Below are 22,170 nucleotides of genomic sequence, written 5' to 3'. Positions count from 1 at the left end.
GGCCTGGTTTCTCTTTACTGCTTATAGCGAGGTCCAAGAGGAAAAAGATAAATCGAGGAAGAAATAGTTAAACGTAAAGGAACCAACGCTGGATGATTTGGGAGTTTCTTGGCTTTTCCAGATTGCTAAAATTAGGAAGTTCCCTGTTGGGAAGGCATGCTCTGGAAAGAGCACCAGGGGACTGGCTGGACAGCATTTTGCTGAAGAGGTTAGTTTTGTGTCTAATGGATCCAATCAGCCATCTCAGCAGAAGCCAAGAATAGAGGTAGGGTCACCTGGGAAGTGTCTGTGGACAAGCTTTGTGTCTAGTGGCACAGATTCCCTTGACGTACACGGGACACCACCAGGGTTTTGTTAGAATGTTAGACCAGCAGAAACACTGCCAGCCTGGACTGAAAGGGATAGAGACGGGACAAAATAAAGGAAGGCTGTAGACTTCTAGGATTCTATAGGCAGAAACTAGTTGATAGAGCTACTCATACATGGACTACCCTGAAAGAAGGACTGACTGTGAGGGTAGACCCACAGAGGCACAGGCAGAGGCAGGGGCTGCCCCTGTCGGCCCAGAGGACAGAGCGTCCAGTCCTTGAAATCCATAGGCATTTCCCCTCCTGGGATTTGCACTTGCTTGGGAATGGCAAGACATCCCTAACGTTTCTTCCTTTTGCGATGGGAATGTTTATTCTGTGCTTCTTCCATCATTGTGTTTTGGAAGCAGATAACTTGCTTTCGAGTTTCACAGGTCCACAGAAGGAGAGGAGATTTGCCCCAGAGTGGATTATACCCAGAGTCTCATCCATACCTGATTTCGATGATGAGATTGGGGACTTTTCAAGTTCATGATGTTTAGATTAGATTTTAGACTTAGAATTGTTGCTGGAATGAGTTAGGGCTTTCATGAATGTTGGGATGGGGTGAATGTATTCTGCGTGTGGGAGGGATGTGAATTTTGGGGAGGCCAGAGGGCAGACTATAGCAGATTGAAGATATGTTAAGGTCCTAAACCCTAGTACTTGGGGATGTGACCTTATTTGAAAATAGGGTCTTTGCAGATGTAATCAAGTTCAAATGAAGTCTCTAGGGTGGACCCTGATCCAATGTGACTGGTGTCCTTATAAGGAGAGGACAATACCATGTGAAGACAGAGACGCACCGGGAGAAGATGGCCATGTGATGATAAATGCAGAGATGGGAGTAACACCCCTACAGGCCAAGGAATGCCAAGGACTGCTGGGAAACACCAGAAGCTAGAAGCAAGGAAGGATTCTTCTCTCCAGGTTTCGGAGGGACCGTGGTCCTGCCAACACCTTGACCTCAGACTTCTAGCGTCTAGAACTGTGAGACAGTAAATTTCTGTTGTTTTAAGCCACGGTTTGTGGCACTTTGTTATGGCAGCCCTAGGATACTGATACAGTATTCTTTCAATTAACAGAAATCTTTAATTTTTATATTGTCAAATTCATCAATTTTTGCCTTAAGGCCTTATTTTTTTAAAGAACCATTTATGCTGTCCTTTTTTTCCCTCTTTTTGGTGAGGAAGATTGGCCCTGAGGTAACATCTGTTGCCAATCTTCCTCTTTTTTTTTTAACTCCTCAAAGCCCCAGTACGTAGTGTGTATCCTAGTTGCAAGTCATTCTAGTTCTTCTATGTGGCATGCCACCACAGCAGTGTGTAGGTCCATGCCCAGGATCTGAACCGGCAAACCCTGGGTTGCAGAAGTGGAGCACGCAAACTTAACTGCTTGGCCACGGGGCCGGCCCCCTGGGCTTTATTTTTGAAGTTTATCCCTGCCCAAGATTACAAGGAGAGTTTTATTCAATTTTATTCTATTAGATCTATTATTTTATCTTTCAATTTTAGGTCTTTAAGCTCTCTGGAATTCCCCTTTGTGTATGGTATGAGGTAGAGATTTTTTTGGCAAACCACCGGCTAAATAAATCATCCTTTTCCCACTTATTTGCGGTGCCATCTTTATCATATAGCAAGGTCCTAAATATACATGTATTCTTTCTTCTGTTCCACTAGATGTATATGTCTGTTCTGGAGTTAGAACCGAACTTTTATAAAATTATATAGCTTTGTATTATGCCCTAATGTCTGATATAGCAAATCACCATGCTTTGTTCTTTTTAAAAAATCACTGTAGCTATTTTTGGACTTTAAGAATTCGTTTTTCTATCTCTTAATTTTGGGATCAATTTGTCAACTTTCTAAAAAAAATTTGCTAGAATTTTGATTGAACTTTCATTCAATTTAGAGATGATTGAACTTTCATGGAAGTTTCCTGCAGATTTGTAGTTGAATCTAGAGGGTTGATCAAATTCGATCTATGTGTTTATATCTACATCTACATCTAAATCTGTCTACATTTATATTTACATATCTATCTATGTTGAGATATATATATATATATGCATTTTTTACGTGACTACCTCGTAAGTGGGTGATGGTCTTCTGTCAAGAGAAGCGTAATGACAATGTCTGGTTGACTTTCCTTTTTTGGTTTTAGTAACCATTGATGATCAATGGCTAGATCAATTAATTTATTAGGAGTTGCAAGAAGGTGATGTTTTAATTTAATGTGTTTTTATTGATTTCTTCTCCTTTTTTATTTTATTGTTTTCTTCTTTGGATTTACTCTGTAATCTTTTTTGCTAAATTCCTGAGTCAAATACTTAGCTCATTTTTTCCATCTTTGTTGTTTTCTGATGAATATAGTTAAAGCCATTAATTTCCCTCAAGTCTTGCTTTAGCTCGGTCCCACAAATTTTGACATGTAGTGTTTTTATTGTCATTCAGTTCTAAGTATTTTGTAATTTCCCCTATGATTTCCTCTTTAATACAAGTGTTATTTAGTAGCTTGGTTTTTCAGTTTCTATACCTTTGCGATTAATAAAAACCTGTCTTTTTGTTACTGATTCCTATTTTTATTACAGTCTTTGGAAATGGTTGAATCATTATCCTTTGCAGCCTGGTTCATGGTGGATCTTTTTGAATGTTCTAGGTGAGCTAAAAAATAATATACACTCCTCATGTCTTGGGTGTTATTATATCTCAGTTCAAGGTTATCATCTGCATTACTCAAATCTGTCTGCTCATTTTTGTCCTCTTGATCTGTTAGTTTCTGAGAGGGGTATGTTAAAATCCTTAGTTATGGTTTTTGATGTATCTTGTTCCCCCCATAGTACTGTCAACTGTTGCTTTATGGTCTTTGAGGCTATGTGATTAAATACATATATATTCATGATCCTTATATCTTCCTGATCTATTGTTCTTTTACGGGTTGTAACATCTTTCTTTGTCTCTTGTAGTTTTATTTTTGACCTGGAATTCTACTTGGCTTGAAAATGACACTAATTTTTCCATGGAATATCTTTTATTTGTATTAGTTAGATTCAGATTCAACTGTAGTCAAAGAAAACCTAAAATATCAATATCTCAAACAAGGTAGAAGTTTATTTCATAAAAGTCCAGAAGAAGCCTAGTTGTTGCTGCTTAAACATGATAGAAGTTTATTTATTCTTAATTAAAGATAGGCAGACAAAAGCTGTTATGGCAGCCCCATAAAGTCCTTAGGGACCTGGGGTCCTTCCACAATCCTCAGGTTATGTCCCTTGTCCTCATGATTTACTAAGGAAGGAAGAGGGGAAGAAGAAAGACATGCCGCATTTTGTTAAGAATACTTTCTGGAAGTTGAACACATAATTACTGCTTACATCCTATGGTTAGAATTTAGTAATAGGCCATTCCTAGCTGCAAAGGAGGTTGGGAAATGAGGTCTTTATTCCAGGAAGCCATATGCACAGCTAAAATTTGTGCTGTATCATTTGGAAAAAGAGAAGAATGAATATAACCGACAATCATCCATGTCTGCCGTACTATCTCTTTATTTTTCAACTTTTTTGTAGATTTTGTTGTTTAATTGAAATTTTTGAGATAATTGTAGATTCACATGCATTGTAAGAAATAATATGGAGACATCCCATGTATACACGTTAACCAGTTTCCCCTAATGGTAACATTATGCAAAACTATGGTATAATATCATAACCAAGATATTGACATTGATGCAACCTACCAATCTTACTCCTTATTCAGATTCCTTCACTTTTACTTGCACTCATTTGTGTGTGTGTGCATTTAGTTCTCCGGGTGCACTCATTTAGTTCTTTACAATTTTATTGCGCATGTAGGTTTGTGTACCACAGTCAAGACATGAACAGTTCCATTGCCATAAGTTTCCTTGTTGCCTTTTCGTAATTACGTCCACTGCCATCCTCCGTCCCCTGCCGTCCCTCATCTCTGGTGACCACTAATCTGTCATTGAAAAAATATATAAATGGAATCATATAGTATGTAACGTTTTGGGCTTGACTTTTTTCACTCAGCGTAATTCTCTGGAGATTTATCCAAGTTGTTGTGTGTATTGATAGTTCATTCTTTTTTATTTCTGAGTAGTATTCCATGATATGTATGCACTGCAGTTTGTTTAACCATTCATCTGTTGAAGGACATCTGACCTGATTCTAGTGTTTGGCTATTACAAACAAAGCTACTATGAACATTTATGTACAGGTCTCTTTGTGAACCTAAGTTTTTATTTCTCTGGGATAAATGCCTAAGAGTGGAATTGCAGGGGTGTGTGGTAATTGCATGTTTAGTTTTATAAGAAACTGTTTTCCAGAGTGGCTGTTCACCTTACATTCCCACCAGCAATGTATGAGTGATCCGGTTTCCCCACATCGTTACCAGCATTTGGTGGTGTTCTTGTTTATTTTAGTCATTATGAGAGGTGTATAGTGGTATCTCATTGTGTTTTAATTTGCATTTCTGTGGTGGCTAATGACGTTGAACATCTTTTCATGTGGTTATTTACCATCTGTTTGTTCTCTTTGGTGAAATGTTTGTTCATGTCGTTTTCCCATTTTCTAATTGTGTATATATGTATGCCTATGGATGTCCAATTGCCCCAGCATCATATGTTTCTAACTGTGTATATATACATACATATATATATATATATATGTATTTTTTTTTACTGTTTTGAGAGTTCTTTATATGCTCTAGGTACAAGTCCTTTGTTGGATATGTGGTTTGCAAATATTCCTTCCAATCTTTAGCTTGTCTTTTCATGATCTTCACATGGACTTTCACAGACACAATTTGTTAATATTTATGAAGTCCTATTTGTCAAGTTTTCCTTTATGGATTTTCCTTTTGATAGCCTATCTAAGAACTCTTTATCCAGCCCTAGAACTGGAAGATTTTTCTCCTACTTTTATTTTTTCTAAAATTTTTTTTTTTTTAAAGATTTTATTTTTTTTCCTTTTTCTCCCCAAAGCCCCCAGGTACATAGTTGCATATTCTTAGTTGTGGGTCCTTCTAGTTGTGGCATGTGGGACGCTGCCTCAGCGTGGTTTGATGAACAGTGCCATGTCCGCGCCCAGGATTCGAACTGACAAAACACTGGGCCGCCTGCAGCGGAGCGCGCGAACTTAACCACTCGGCCACGGGGCCAGCCCCGTATTTTTTCTAAAATTTTTATAGCTTTACACTATACACTTAAATTTGTGACCCTTTTGAGTTAATTTTTCTATAAGATGTGAGGTTTAGATCAAAGTTCATTTTTTACTCATGGACGTCCAATTGCTCCAGCATCATTTGTCGAGAAGGCTGTTCTTCCTGCATTGAATTGCTTTTGTATCTTCGTCAAAAGTCAGTTGAGCGTGTCTGTGTAGGTCTATTTCTGGGTTCTCTTTTCCATTCCATTGATCTATGTGTTTCTCTCTCTGCCAATGCCATGTTGTCTTGATTATTATGGCTATATCGTAAGCTTTAATAACTATGTAGAAACTTTAATAGAGTGACCTCCCACTTTGTTCTTCTTTGTCAAAATTGTTTTAGCTATTCAAGGGCCTGTCTGTGCCTTTTCATGTAGATTTTAGAATAAGCTTGTCTACTGGGATGACTAATTTCATGTGTCGACTTGACTGAGTATGGGGTGCCCAGATATTTGCTTAACCGTTATTCTGGGTGAGGCTCTATGAGTGTTTTGGGTGAGATTAGCATTTGAATCCCTAGAATGAATAAAGCAGACTGCCCTCCCCCAATGTGAGTTGGCCTCATCCAATACACTGAAGGCTTGAATAGAACTAAAAGACTGAGTAAGGAAGAATTTGCTCTCTCTGCCTGGCTGTCTTCAAGTCGAGACGTCAGTTTTCCTCTGCCTTTAGACTTGGACTCAAACCGGTACTGTACCGTTGGCTCCCCTGAGTCTCCAGCTTGCCAACTGTAGATCTTAGGACTTCTCAGCCTCCATAATCACGTGAGCCAATTCCTTACAATAAATCTCCCTCTCTCTCTCTCTCTCTATATATATATATATACACACACATATACACAAATATACACACATACATACAGTCACGTGTTGCCTAACGACAGGTATGCATTCTGAGAGATATGTTGTTAGGCAATTTTGTCATTGTTCGAACATCATAGTGTGTACTTACACAAACCTGCATGGTATAACCTACTGCACACCTAGGCTATGTGGTACTAATCTTATATGACTACTATCATTCATGCAGTCTATCATTGACTGAAACATCGTTATGTGGCACATGACTATGTATACATATATAGGTTATATATATGTGTATATATATATATATATATCTTACTGGTTCTATATTTACAAAAAACTTTGTTGAGATTTGGACAGGAATTGCATTAAACCAATTTCAGGAGAATTGACATCTTTACTATGTTTTCTTCCAATCCATGAGTCTGGTATGTCTCTTCAGTTATTTAGATCTTCTTTAATTTATTTCATCATCATTTTATAATTTTCAGGATACGGATCCTGCACATGTTTTGTTAAGCTTATACCTAAATATTTCATTTTCTTTGGAGTGATTATAAATGGTATTGTGCTTTTAATTTGTTTCTGCATGCTCATTGTTAGTGTATAGAAATGTGATTGATTTTTGTGTATTTTATCTTTTATCCTGCAACCTTGGTGAATTCACTATTAGTTTTAAAAATCATTCTTCTGTAGATTCTTTGGGATTCTCTCATAGACAGTCATGCCATCTATAAATAGAGACAGCAGTTTTATTTCTTTCTTTTAAATCTTAATATCTTTTGTTTTTTTATTTCTCTTGCCTAATTGCAGTGGCTAGAACATGCAATATTATGTTGAATAAGAGTGATGATTGTGGACATTTTTGCTTCATTCCTTCTCTTTGGGGGAAAACATTCAGTCATTATCCATTAAATATAATGATAGCTGAAGGTTCTTTGTAGATGCTTACTATCAAGTTAAAGTAATTGTCCTCTATTCCCTAACTTGCTGAGAGTTTTTGTAATGAATGGGTGTTGGATTTTGTCAAATGCTTTTTCTGCATCAATTGATATGATCAAATGATTTTTCTTCTTTAGCTTATTGATATGGTGGACTACATCGATCAATTTTGGAATGTTGAACCAGCCTTGCATAACTGGAGTAAATTCCACTCAGTCATGATGTGTAATTCTGTTTATACATTGTTGGGTTCTGTTTGCCATTTTACTGAGAATTTTTTCATCTAAGTTTGCGAAAGATACTGGTCTATAGTTTTCTTTTTTTGTACTGTCTTTGTCTGGTTTTGTTATTTGGGTAATACTGGCCTCATAAAATGAATTGGAACTTTTTCATCCTCTTCTATTTTTTGAAGATATTGTATAAACGTGGTGTTAATTATTCTCTAAATGTTTGGATGAATTCTCAAAATTTCATGACCTTGAGTATCAGATGTTATTATAATTTCTATTTCAGTTATCAAATATGATTTATAAAACTCAAGAGGAAAAGGATAGTCTTTTGTATGTACCAATATTTTTGTTCTTTCCATTGTTCTTTCTTCCCCCCTGATGCTCCAAGAGTCCTTCTTTTATCATTTTCTTTGTATTTGAAGACTTTCTTTAGTCAGTCGCTAAGCCTAGGTCTGGAGTCTGATAGTAACGCATTCTTTTTATTTTCCTTTGTCTGAGGATACTTTATTTTCCCTTCATTCTTGAAGGATGCTTTCATTGGATATGGAATTTGTAGTTGATAGTTAATTTCTTTCAATTTGAAAAATGTTGTGCCATGCACTTCTGGCCTCCACGGTTGCCGATGAAAAATCCACTGTCGTTTGAATTGCTACTTCCCAATAGGTGATGCACCATTTCTCTCTGGCTGCTTTCAAGATTTTTAATTTATCTTTGGTTTTCAGAAGTTTAATTATGATGTTTCCTGGCATGGATTTCTTTGTGTTTATTTGGTTTGCTCAGCTTCTTGAGTCTGTAGGTTAATGTCTTTGGCCACATTTGAAGAGTTTTCAGCCATTAGTTCTTTTTTTTTAAATTTTATTTGAGTTCATAATAGTTTACATCATTGTGAAATTTCAGTTGTACATTATTTCTTGTCTGTCACCACATGAGTGCTCCCCTTCACCCCCTGTGCCCACCCTCCAGCCTCCTTCCCCTGGGGACCACTGAACTGTTTTCTTTGTCCATGTGCTTGTTTATATTCCACATATGAGTGAAACCATGTGATGTTTGTCTTTCTCAGTCTGGCTTATTTCGCTAAGCATAATTCCCTCCAGGTCTTTCCATGTTGTTGCAAATGGGATGAATTTGTCTTTTTTTCTGGCTGAGTAGTATTCCATTGTGTATATATATATGCACCACATCTTCTTTATCCAATCATTGGTCGATAGGCACTTGGATTGCTTCCATGCCTTGGCTATTGTGAATAGTGCTGCGATGAACATAGGGGTGCATATGTTACTTTGGATTGCTGATTTCAAGTTGTTTGGGTCAATACCCAGTAGAGGGATAGCTGGGTCATATGGTATTTCTATTTTTAGTTTTCTGAGTAATCTCCACACTGTTTTCCATTGTGGCTGCACCAGTTTGCATTCCCACCAGCAGTGTGTGAGGGTTCCCCATCTCTCCACACCCTCTCCAACATTTGTTATTTTCAGTCTTAGTGGTTATAGCCATTTTAACAGGCATAAGGTGGTATCTTAGTGTAGTTTTGATTTGCATTTCCCTGATGATTAGTGATGTTGAACATCTTTTCATGTGTTTATTGGCCATCTGTATATCTTCTTTGGAAAAATGTTCATGTCCTCTGCCCGTTTTTTAATCGGGCTGTTTGTTTTTTTGTTGTTCAGTTGTGTGAGTTCCTTCTATATCATGGAGTCTAATCCCTTATTGGATATATGATTTGCAAAAATTTTCTCCCAATTGGTGGGTTGTCTTTTGGTTTTGATCCTAATTTCCTTAGGCTTGCAGACGCTCTTTAGTCTGGTGAACTCCCACTGTTTATTTTTTCTTTTGTTTCCCTTGTCTGAGAAGACACGGTGTTCAAAAAGACCCTTTAAGTTTGATGTCCAGGAGTTTTATGGTTTCAGGACTTACCTTCAAGTCCTTGATCCATTCTGAGTTTATTTTTGTGTATGGCGTGAGATAATGGTCTACTTTCTTTCTTTTGCATGTTACTGTCCAGTTTTCCCAACACCGTTTATTGAAGAGACTGTCTTTTCTCCATTGTATGTTGGCACCTTTGTTGAAGATTAGCTGTCCATAGATGTGCGGTTTTATTTCTGGGCTTTCAATCCTGTTCCATTGATCTGTGTGCCTGTTTTTGTACCAGTACCATGCTGTTTTGATCACTATGGCTTTGTAGTACATTTTGAAGTCAGGGATTGTGGTGCCTCCAGCTTTGTTCTTTTTTCTCAGCCATTATTTCTTTGAATAATGTTTCATCCCCTCTCTCTTCCTCCTCATTCTGGGACTCTAGTGACCTGAGGGTAGGATCTTACGTTATCCGCCAGATACCTCAGGCTCTTTTCATTTCTTTCAAACTATTTTCTCTCTGATGTTCAGATTGGGTGAAATCTGTTTATCTGACCTCAAGCTCACTAATTTTATCCTCTGTGCTTATCCAGTGAGGTTTTAAAAAAATTTGTTATTGGATATTTAAATTTTTTAAATAGTAATGCCCATTGGTTCTTTTATTTTTCATAACTTCAATCTTTGCTAAGATTTTTAGTTTTTCATTTGTTTGAACAGAATTTGTAATTGATTATTGAAGCATTTTTATGATAGCTTCTTTAAAAAATTTATCTTGTCAGATAATTCCAACATCTGATTCATCTCAGTATTGGTGTCATTGATTGCCTTTTCTTCTTTGAACTGTGATTTTTCTTGATTCTTGGTATGACAGGTCATTTTTGAATTGTTTCCTGGACATTTTATATAGTATGTTAGGAGACTCAGGGTCCTATTTAAATTTTAAAATTTTAGCCGGCAGTCACCCTATTTATGTTTCGCACAAGTCCTGGCCTACATTTTTGGGTGGTTATTCCAATGACAGTAAGGTTCTCGGAGCCTTTCTGGTGTTGTTTTGGTCTGCTTGGTTTATCTGGTGCAGCAGGGGATCCTGCCGGTCCAGGCTCATGCTGCCTGAGGGGTGGAAGGGTGGACCCAGGCTGGACCCAGGGTGTCTCTCAGTGGAGGAGGGTCTTGGCCCAGCAGAGAAGGAGAATACTGTTTCCCTGTCTGCTTATTGTTGGCATGGCTTGCCATCAGTCATTCTTGGTGTTGGGCTTACTTCATGTTGCCAAAGGAACTCCTCTTTGACTTGGGGAGGGAACGAGCCTACTGAGTTGCCTTCTCTTTCTAGGTTGGGGTTTAGGAAATGGAAGGTCGGGTTGTCTTCTTCTGATGGATGGGGAACATACGATGCCTGCTGCTTGCTTGTTCCTCTGCTCCTAGAGCCACAAACCAGTTTACCTTCTTCCACATGTTCGAGTTCTCCTTTTGTTGCTTCTGGCAGTATTTCCAGGGCTTATCATTACACTAGTGGGTAGAAACAGGGAAATGAGCCTGTAGCATCTTATTCAGACTGGAAAGCTAGATTTTGTTTTTAAATATGTCTCATCAAAAATATATTACTGGATTTTGCTTTTTAAGAAAATACAATATGTATAGTTTCTCTATCTTTGTTAAAATTTTGATTTATTTCAGTATTCCTCTCTGCTATTATATTATGTCATATAATTTTCTACCCCTCCCTCCATTTTTATGCCTTTCGTTAATTAGACTGAATTTTCTTTTTCTGGTTTCGAAGATGTTACTCTCCTCCCCACAAAAGGATTATACACGCCTGCCTTTTGTCAGATGACTTGAAGCGTTTCCCTGTGAGTTGGTTATACTTTCCTGCCCCATGAGTATCAGGCATGGCTTGAGATCTGCTTGACGAATGGAATCTGAGTCATAAAGATCTGCCCATGATTTCTGAGCTGAAGCTGTAAGTACCATCATGTGGTTCTTCTATGACACTTTTCCCTATGCCAGGAGGCTGAGATGAGGCCTGCCCCTTGAGCCAGGTCCCGGAATGAGAAGATACGTGGAATGCACCTGCAGTAGCTGGCCTGCAGCCAACCTCTGTATGCGGAATAAACCTTTGTTGTTGCAAGCCGCTGAGATGGGGCTGCTTGTTACTGTAGCATAACCTTGCAAAAGCTGACCGGCCCGAAGGAGTTCATTCTATTATTTATTTTTCTGGTGGTTGTCCTATTATGTCCTCCAGCAATCTGTACTTTTTCTTATTAATTTCTGAAGTATATCAGTGTTTTTCTCTCCCCCTGAATATGGACCTCAACATGTACCTCTCACCTCCATGGTGATTCTCACCTTGTCCCACCATGTTAGGTTTGTTTAAAATCTTAGTTCTAGATTGTTGTGGATATACTTTTGTTTTGATTCTTTCTTTTTTCTTGTTTACCCATATATTTCCCAGCATACTCCTTAATTTATTTATCTTCTTGCCAGAGTACTTCTTCTAAGAGTTTTCCAAAGGGACTGTTCTGAGGTCTCACTTGCCTGTTACTATCTTTTATTTTGGTTTTATATTTAAAAATAGGTTACTGGAATATAAAGTTCTGGGTTTAAAGTTTTTTTCCCTGAAACACTGAAAATATTACTATATTGCATTTTTTTGTATTCTGTTTTGTATTCTCAACTTCTGTTGAGAAGTCTGATGTTCATTTCGTTCTTGTTCACATGTAGTTTATCTGCTTTTCTCATTCTGGAAGTTTTAAAAATTTTACTCTGCTTTTGATCTTAAGTTGCTCTATAGTATGTCTAGTTTTTTCTGTTTTTGCATTTTTTTTTCTTCCAAATCCATCCTGTTCGGCACTATATAAGCCTTTTCAGTCTGAGGCCTTTCAACTTTCTTTAATTTTGAGAAGTTCTCAGTCATTACCCTTGAACTGTTTCCTCCCCTCCGTTCATTTTTCTCTCCCTATAGGACTCCTATTAAAACATATATTGATGTCTCTATTTCTATGCATCACATCTCTTAACTTTTCTTTTATATTTTGCAACTCTCTTTCCCTTTATGATACTGTTTGGCATCAATCTGAGCTTCCAGTTCACCTGTTTGTTCTTGAGCTGAGTCCATTCTGCTATTTGACCCATCTGCTGAGTTCTTTATTTCAACTCTGATGTTTTTCATACTCGAATTTCCAAGTGCCTCTTCTTTATAACTGTGTGTTCCCATTTCATGTCCCCAGTATCCTTCCTTATCTCTCATAGAATTATTATTATAAAGTTATTTTAAATTCTTGTTCTGTCTAGTCTTTTAATTCCATCTTTGTCTGCTATAGTTTCTTATCTTTTTTTAAAAAATAAGGGTTGCGCCTCTCAGAGATTTCATTATTTTCCTCTGTGAACTTATATTCCCCAGAGGGGTCAGCCATCTTGGCTGTTACACATACCGATGGGGAGCAGATGAATCCTGCACCCCAGCTTGTTCCCCGCCAGGTGAGTTTAGGATGTGTGGGATGGGAGGGTGGGTAAATGCACCTCAGTGTGCAGAACCCTGGTACTATAGGCAGTATTCAACCATTGTCCATGAACCACCACCATCCCCTTCCCCTACTAGGTGACCCTGACCTTGGGGAACCTGCCTTAAGTTTTAATCCTGGTCTTTATGGTGTGTGTGTATGTGTGTGTCTGCCTCTCAAGCTCTCCCTGGATGTTCTCTGCTGATGGCCCCCCCTGGGCTTATGCCGCTGTAAGCCCCATGGTGCTGACAGGGTGAGCAGAAGTCTCCTTCCCAAGGCAGTGTGGGGCTCTCCTCCTGCCATCTTCTGTTCTCTCTCTTGCATCCTTGCCTGCGTTTCTTCCTCTTGCTTCTGTAACGTGCCCAGGGTTGGGTTTGGGGGAGGGGGCCGTTGGTCCCTGATCCTTCACTGCCGTTCTGCGGATGGGAAGTTGGAGCTCTGACTTTCCTTTCCGTCTCCTCTCAGTTGTGATTTCAAGGGATTCTTTGCCTCAAATGGGAATTCCTTTCAGAGGTGTGGGCAAAATCTGGGGGTGGACATGCTGTTTCTAAGCCCAGAGTGCCCGAGTGGGAGAAGGAGGGCGGCGCAAGCAGCAACGGGGCTGTGTAGTCAGCCAGGCCTGGGCGTCTCTGAGGACCAGAGCAAATGCTGTGAGCAGGGTCGTCCTCCCTTCACATGCCTGGGGACTGAGCCCCAATGAGGGGACCTCGGGAGCACTGGTGGGTGAGGCATGAGACCAGGTGGTCCTGGGAGGCCTGGGGCTCAGGAGATGGATGCAGCTTCAGGGCTGGACCCACTGGGCTCCCACCCACCCCAGCTTGGCACTCAGTGTTGAGAGGGCCGCAGAGGCAGCCTTAGAGAGACCAAGGGGATGAGAGGGCAGGAGGGAGCCTCCAAGGCCCCAAAGACAGGTGACAAGCCAAACAAGATGGTCTGGACCTTTGCTTCATCCATCCATTCACTCATCTGCTTATTCAATAAATATGCATTGAGCACCTGCTAGGCACTGTTTTGGATGCCAGGGCTGTTGCCATGAATAGGACAATTTGAGACTCTGCCGGATGGAGCTGACAGTCCAGTGAGGGGTGGGATGCAGAACCATGCAGTGTTGGGGGCCCCAGGAGCAGAATCCTATACCTTAGGGAGGGGCTGGCCAGAGTCCTGTTGGGGAACTGTTGTCCTGGGAGGGGAAACCCCTTGAACTGTAGACCTAAGATCCTTTGACCTGTAGGCAGGGCATGTATCTGACCCATCTGTCAGCACCTTGCAGTATGACAGGTGTTCACACTTGTGCGCAGACCCACTGACTGACCAAACCCTGAGGCAGAAGCTCCTTGGCCCAGACTAGGAGAGTGGGGGAGCCATCGACTTGGTGGGTGCCTGGAGGCCAGGGTGCTCACTCCTTGGACACGTGGGCCCATGAGGCCAAGACTGCAACAGAAGATCTGGTCTGCATCTGTCTGGAAATTAGACGGGATGGAGCCTTCCAGGGGAGGGGATCAGGGCTTCTGATCTGGAGAGGAGGGGGCCTCAAGAAAGCAGACAGAGCCTGACTCCCAGCCCTTACCCTCCATGAGAGAGAGGCTCTGCGCTGGGCTCCAGCCCTACCCAAATGGTCCGCATGCTGACAGCCACTGTGTGACTGCCATAGACTGAATGTTTGTGTCTTCCTTGAATTCCAAATACCCGAGGTATTAAATCCTAATCCCCAATGTGATAGTATTTGGAGGTGGGGCCTCTGGGGAGGTGATTAGGTCATGAGGGTCGAGCCCTCATGAATGGGCTTAGTGCCCTTTTAAAGGAGACCCCACAGTGCTCCCTTGCCTTTTCAGCCATATAAGGGCACAGCGAAAATCAGCCATCTATGAACCAGGAAGTGAGCCCTCACCAGACCTGGGATCTGCTGGCACATTGGACTTCCCAGCTCCAGAACCATGAGAACTAAATTTCTGTGGTTTATAAGCCATCCAGCCTATGGTAGTTTGTTATAGCAGCCCGAACTGACTATGAGAGTGTCCTTGGGCAGGTCCCTTTACTTTATCTCTCAGTTTTCTTCGTGGGCCTCAAAGTAGGTGACTCTTGTCCGGGTCACTTCAGCCCTGAGATCCCCAAGTAGAGCAGGGAGCCCCCATCCTTGCCCTCCCCTCCCGCCCCTCCCTGTTTTCAGAGCTGGGATGGCACCCTCGTTACACCTTTGGTGTGACATGTGATTGAAAAGTGCAATCTGGATCCTCAGCTTCCCCAGCACCCTTCCTGCTGTTGATTCGCAGCTCAGAGCGGGTTGACTGCCAAGTCAAGTAATCAGGAGGTAATAGCCTAGTATCAGATGAATCCCCAGAGCTGGCAGCCGAGTCTGGAAAACTCCATCCCCATGCTGCCTGTACCATTCACGACCAGGAAAATAATTGTGTAAAGCATGCTGGCTCGGATCAAACCCAGGCTGACATGGCGTGGTGTAGGAATTGCTCGCGCCATGGTCTGATGTGGTTATTAGGAACTTGCTTGGGGGCAAGGCTGCCCAGAGCACCAGGCGGGCTGGGATTCATTTGCCCATGCCGATCTGATGCTTTTCCCCAACCCACGGGGATATCTCTATTGTGGCCTCTTTGTTCAGTGCCCCCTGATTTTTCCCTCCTTCTTCCCCATCGCCTGCTCCGGCTGCCTCTTTGCCTTCCCTGTCTGTCCATCGTTGCTGAAATTCTCGCAAAGTGCTGATTTTATTGAGTGCGACAAGTGGCAGTTCATTAAAAAGTGGGAGCAGATGGGGAACGGATTGTGGAAGAAGATTAATGATGCACACAGACCACTAAATAGGGCCAGGTTTGGGAGTAAACACAATCGCTCAGCTCCCTCCGAGTGGGTAATCCTGCTCTGTCAGATCCGTTCTCGTTAGCTGGCTAATGTTGGAAGGCTCGGGAGAGTTAAAGAGCGCGCCAGCCTGCCCGGTGGAGGGCCAGCCTGCGCTCTTGGCCAGGACAGGGGTGGAGGAGGGATGGGGGTGCAGAGCAGCTCCCCAAAGCTGAGGAGCAGCACCCTTTCTGGCTGAGAGGCCTCTCTGGGTATCTGGTAGGGGAGATTTGGGGGAAAATCTGGTGACCTCTTTTAATAGCCCTGCCAGGCTGGATCTCGGCATAGGAGTTGGCGCACCCTACGTGGAGGTTCCTCATGAACCCTCAAGATTTGGGCTTTGAGGATTACCTGACTCCATCTAGAGGTGGAACAGAGGCCTGTCACTGCCCCTTCCTGTAACCTCCGTTTCTGGCCTCAGGTCTCCCCGAGCCTGGCATGAATTCTGGGCCAATGGATCAGAGCCTTGTTTCAGGAAGAAAATCTCTCAGAGAGACAAAGGTGAACTACCTACCAAGAATCCTAATTTATAGTCCAAAAAGTCCTTCTAGAGGATTTGTTTTCACTGCCTGGACAGCTGCCTATGGTTCAGGACGGAACAATATATGGTCATTCGAGACTCAGGTGGAGGGAGCTAGTTACAGAGAGAAAGGAGGGCTCTTCTTTTGACTGACCCCTTGGACCTCTTGCATTAATTTAATAAGTACTTGTTAGGTACCTATTATGTGCTAAACCAGGGGTGACAATTAGCTGGTGTTTGCTCCACCTCCCTTCCTTGCTCTCCCATGGCAGACGTCAAACTTGATTCTAGCGCTTTTTCCACTGAGTCCGGAAGAGTCCTTGGAATCCTTCTCAACACAACATTCCAGATAGCCACTAACAATGTACGGGCACTGGATGGTGACGTGAAATCTGTTTCCCATCCCTATGTGAGACATTTTGGGAAACCTAAAGATTTATGTTGTAAGACAAACTGCTGAGGTGAACAGAAATATTTCAAGATGAGAACTCATTTGGAAAAAGAAATAGCAGATCTGAATGAGAACTGAAGAAGGGGTGATGTTCATTGCACTCACATGTACGCAGAGAACACATACTCGCTAAGGCATAACCTGTGGGCCCCTCGTGCTCTGCGGGAGGGAGGAGAGAGGAGCCGAAAACAGCTACCCAGGCCTCTCCTTCCCATGTCTCCAGCTCTCCTCACGGGGATGGCACGTGGGGTGTGGCCAACACCAGAAGCCTAGCCTTGGAAAGCCTGCCCGGTGTCCAGGGATGGGAGAGTTTGTTCAGCCTTCTCTGTGGGCTCCCTGTCAGGCAGGGGAGCACCCCATGTTGCAGGTCGCTCTGGGGAAAGCTTCCTGGAGGCAGCCTCCTGTTCTGTGCACTCTATTTGCCTCCATCTGTGAGTCTGGCCCCAGAGTCTCATTTACCTGGTTTCCTCCTGCTATTAGATGGCTATCTGTGCCTCCCCCCGCCCCGCCCATGCTCCTCGCCTCTCAGCCCTGGCCAGGAGGTTCTGGTCTCCCAAGTCCTCATTTCCATCCCCTCATCTCCACTCACCCTCTGTAGGTGAGGGGTATCTCCAAGGCTTGACCCCAAGAAGGGTGGGAGAGGCTGGTGTGAGTCCCTGGCTGCTGGTGGAGCAGGGACCCCAGCAGCAGATGGCATCTCCCTGGCGCCAGAACCAGGCTCCATCTTCACCCCCAAACCTCCTCTTTCTTTGGCCTGCCCTATTTTTGCCCTTGGACTCATTATCCTCTCAGGCCCCTGCACTCACAGCCTCGGAAATATCGCTGATTCCCTGGACCAGAGTTGACTGGTTGCCTTCCAATAGCCATCTCTCCTTTCTCCCTAGTGACAAATCCTGAATGTGTTCAGGGTACAGTGGGTCCATCCAAAAGACTCCATTTCCCACCCTCCTTTGCAGCTAATCTTGGCCATGTGCCTAAATTCTAGTCAATGACGTGTAAGAGGAAGTGTTGTAAGAGAAAGTGTGAGGGTTCCTTAAAGGGAGCTGACTCAGAGGGAGATTTTTGCCTTCTCTGCCTTCATTCCTATTGTTGTCTAAAGTGTAGAAATGATGGCAGAAGCCCCAACAGCTATTTTGGTCTATGGAATGACCTTGAGAATGAAAGCCATATGGTAGGATGTTAGAACAGAAAGAGAAGGAGCCTGGGTCCATGATATGTCTGGAGCTGCCATAACAACCCTGGACTGGCTTCCTCCAGACTTCCTTTAGGTGCAAACACTTTATCTTGGGTCTCTGTTATATTTGGCTGAACCTAGTCCTAAATGGTTTACTCCTCTTTCTGCTGTCTGCACCCTGCCTGGGGAGTAGTGAAGTCCACGGGCTCTTTCTCCAATAAACCTCTTGCAGTTGCCTGGCCTTGCAGTCGCCTGGTTTTGAGCATGTCATTACCCAAATCAAATATCCTTAATAGATCCCCATTATCTTCTAAATACAGAACAGACTGCTTCCCCTCTCATCCAAGACCTTCCATTGCTGGATCTCAACTTCCCTTTCTAGTTATACCTCCTGCACACGTCCTGTGGTTCAGCCAAGTTGATTTCCTGGAGTCCCCAGACACACCATGCTTTTCTGCCTCTCTTCTTTGGCTCCAGTGTTTCTCCCATCTGTCAAAACCTTACCTATCACTCAAGGCTCATCTCAAAGATGCCTCCTCCAGGAAGACTTCCCAGTGCCTCTGAGCTAGGAGTGATGGTCCTCCTCTGGACTCCCATAGTAAATTGATTGTGGCTGTCAGGGTCTGCCCAATATTATTACTCTCTCAGCTTTTTACACAACTGGAGTGCTTGTAGGTCTGGATTATGTCTTGTTCATTCCCAAATTCCCCGAGTGGCCTGGCCCAGGGCCTACATGTAATAGGTCCTTGGTAAATGTTGGCTTATCAAGGTGACCCCTCCCACCCCCATCCCTGTCCCCTACCAAGTCCAGGGCCCATGCAGCTCTGCAGAAGTCCCCTCCTGAGGTGGGAGGCTGGCTCAACCCCTGATTTCGCTCTCCTCTTCTCTCCCCCTCACTGTCATGCAGCAGATTCTTTGGCCCTGGCTTCCAGGGAGGGGGATGGGCGGGGGTAGGGCTCGGGCCAGCAGCTGGACAGCTGCTGCCGCCTGGGGAAACAGAGATGTCAGGGTTGACATGGGGGAGCTGGGCTGCTCATTAGATCTGCTAAACTGCTGTCACAGGCTGGCTCCCCTGTGGTGACAGGGTTCACCTCTCCCCACCGGGCCCCCTGTGCGCTCGCCGCCCCCACCCTCTCTCCTGACAGCACTGGCCTATCTGGGTGCTGCTCTCACTCACTAAGCTAAAGGCCATGGAGCGTCAGGGCCGTCTCCATGGAATACAAGGCCATTTGTCTTTCAGAAGGGACGGCCCTCCCTTGGGGGACGGCTTCCAGCTTTCTCTCACTCTCTGGCTGTAGTCAGAGCAGCCAGGTGAGAGAGCTTGCTTGGACCAACCTCAGCCTTGGATTTGGTGGGTTTAGCCCCCCTCATGCTGCTGGCAATGAGTTCTCCCTAAGTGAAGTCTCAATTTGAACAATAAGTCATTACGGGATACAGTGCAGTGGGGCCACAGAGGGCTGACTCCAAATCTGAATGCCATAGGCCTATAAATTACAGTGATGGCATGAGGCTGTTCCTCAGGGCCCCCGGGACTAATGAGCACACACGCCGTCAGCCTAGGGGGCGGGTGGTTTGCATGGCCACGTCTGGGAGGATATACGTTCTTTGGAATTTTCACACTAACAGAGCTCAGTGATAAAGCAAGTAAAAGGACAGCCTTTGAAGTTAAACTGTCAGGATTCAAATCCCAGCTCTGAGAAGTGATAACTGAACTTGGGCGGTTTCTTAACTTTCCTAGACTCTAGTTTCCTTATCAGTAAAATGAGCATTCGCAAACCTCTTGTGCGGATGATGCAAGATAACCCAGGCAAAGCGCTGAGCTGTTTCCAGCCATAGTAGATGCTTACTGAGCTGATTATCTACTAGAGTGGAAGCTCCCAGAAGACAGGGATCTTATCCATGTTGGCCATCTTGACATCCCTAGTGCAATCTCAGTAAATATTTATGGAATGAATAAATGTGCATTTAGAGAGTAAGCTTCACAAAGACTGGACAATGTCTTTTCTTCTTTTCTCCTATCTCCCATAAAATCCTGCTGCAGCACCCTGCATTGCAATAGATGCTTAATAATTAGTGGTAAATTTAAACACAAAGTGTCTTTGCAATTTTGGAAAGTATTTTATATGTAATAAAGAGTCCTTAAAAGGTCTCAACCCAATAATGCCAACATTTGGGAGATTTCTCCATCTTCTAGAACCTCTCCTGGGTCTCTGGCTAAGTCAACTCCCCCAGAACTCAGCAGCTTGACCCAACATAAGATGCTGTGGGAAGGATCCAGAACTGGATGTTGGGAGACCTGGGTCCTGTTCCAAGATCTTTAGTGGTTTCACTGTTTGACCCTGGGCAAGTCACTCCCCAACTCTGAGACTCAGTTTCTACATTGATAATGTGAGGGGGTTGGTCTGGATGCTTTTCCAGATTTATTTCAGTTTGATCCTTACAGCATTCTGATTGTAGGGTGCCAGGCTCCTGTCAAGACCTAACTCTGGGCCCAGGTGTGATTCTGTAACTCCTCCATCTGGAACAGGGATCCAGAAGCATTCTTTCACCTTGTGTCCCTTAGGACAGACCAACATGAAAGGTTGGAGGAGGTGCTATGGAGGCAGGGCCTTGATCCCTCTGAGATGGATCTTGGGGAGAGGGCCACAGGGAAAGGCTGAGAGGGCACGGCCGCAGCCTACTGGCCTCCTGGTTGGAGTGGTGATGAGGGGGGGGGTTATAGCGAGGACTCTTTTATCTGAACCACTCTGACCTAATCCCTGGGGTACCAGGGCAGGAAATCCATAGCCAGACCCATTGGGTTGCTCCTTACTCCCAAGAGGGAGCCAGGGCTAGAGCATGGAGTGTGAGGGCTGTGGGGGGACAGGAGGAAGGGATCTCATCTGTCCCAGACATCTGCTTCCAAGAGACGATTTTCTGTGTGAGCAGTCTCACCAGATGAGACCTAGGCATCGCCCCCTCCGTACCAGCATCGCCTACTGCCCCTTGCAGCTTGCATACCATCCTTTAGCCAGCTAGGGCCTTGCGCTAGTATTGGAACCCGGAAAACCAAGGATGCCTTCTCTGTGGAGTCTAGGGCCTTGTTGCCTTCAAATTTTACAGAAAAAACGTCTTGTTTTCTCAAGTCTCATGGAGTTACCTGCCCAAACTCTCAGTTATGCATGTCCAAGGATGTGTCTGCTTCTGAGCTCTCTGCTCTCTCAGCTCCCTAGGGACTTCTGTGTCCTGTGTGATGGGACAGCTGGTAGCCTGGACAGGGCAGGGAGTGGTGGGGAGCACCCTGAGTACCCAGGACCAAGCTGAGCCTCTGCTGTGTGACTTTTCTAAGCCTCAGTTTTATTATTGATAAAATAGGGATAGTGATAGATAATGTCTAGTGTCCAGTTAAGAGCAAATTAGATAATGAGGATGAAAAGGATGTTGCAAGCTGCTAAGTGTGGGCATAAGGAAGAGGTGCAGAGGTGCTGGCATGGAAGGAAGCAGTCTGGCCTCCTAGGGGCGGGGGCAGCCCCATTCGGAGTGATGGGCTCCTTCCGACAGAACTTACTGCCTCTCCCAAGCAGCTCCTCCCCCTCCCCCGGAACTCTCTGTTACAGTTTAATCCATCTAATTGAAAGACTGCTGGATCAGGCAAGGAATTTATCAAAGGGAAGGAGAGGAGAGCCTGGTGCCATGTGGCTCCCTGCACATTTGTCCTTTCAAATCCTTGTAGATAATCCCATTTCTGCATTAGGAGCAAGACTGGGATTTTGCATGAGAAGGAGGGACAGGAGGAGGAAAGGGGGAGAGGAAGGGATGAGGCCAGAGGCTGGGGGAGAGCTGAGGCTGCCCTGGCCTGGGAGTGGGCCAGTTAGGGGCTCTCTTGGGCAGGAGAGGCCGTGGCAGCGGCAGAGAGAAATTAAGGCAGAGGGGATGAGGCTGGAGGGAGGCACTAGTGGCTGAGAGGGCAGCTTGCTGAGAAGGTAAGAGGAGGTGACACCAGGCACCCAGAGATGAGGAGGCTCAGACTGCCTTGGAGCCAGCTTTCTGACCTATCACTTGCCTGCATAGAAGGCAGTATAAACCTAAGCACCCCTTTTCGAAAGACCCTGCCCCATTTGCGGGGAAAGAGGAGAGGATGGTAGCAGAGTCCTGACCAGGAATTTTTCTAGAAAGATCCAGCCCTGGCTAACACAGGGAAAGCAGAATGTCCAGCTGAGGGGATTGGTGGCTGCAGGCCTTAGGAGAGGAAGAGGATCAAGGGGAAATGCAGAGAATGAAAAGGGTGAGGCCACATCCACTGTGTGGTGGTTG

The 22,170-nt window shown here is 43.9% G+C and overlaps 1 long non-coding RNA gene across 3 annotated transcripts in view; it reads left to right on the top strand.

Moving 5' to 3' along the window:
- Window positions 1-6,126: 6,126 nt before the first annotated feature.
- LOC138925084 (uncharacterized) overlaps window positions 6,127-22,170 on the top strand; it is a 129,552-nt gene continuing 113,508 nt past the window's right edge. For all 3 annotated transcript variants that reach the window (XR_011440778.1, XR_011440777.1, XR_011440776.1), the window contains exon 1: window positions 6,127-6,326. This is a non-coding gene — a long non-coding RNA (uncharacterized lncRNA). The remainder of the gene's footprint in view (window positions 6,327-22,170) is intronic.

This window comes from Equus caballus, chromosome 7 (assembly GCF_041296265.1).
Source record: "Equus caballus isolate H_3958 breed thoroughbred chromosome 7, TB-T2T, whole genome shotgun sequence".
NCBI lineage: Eukaryota > Metazoa > Chordata > Mammalia > Perissodactyla > Equidae > Equus > Equus caballus.
This window is presented reverse-complemented; position numbering and strand designations above follow the sequence as displayed.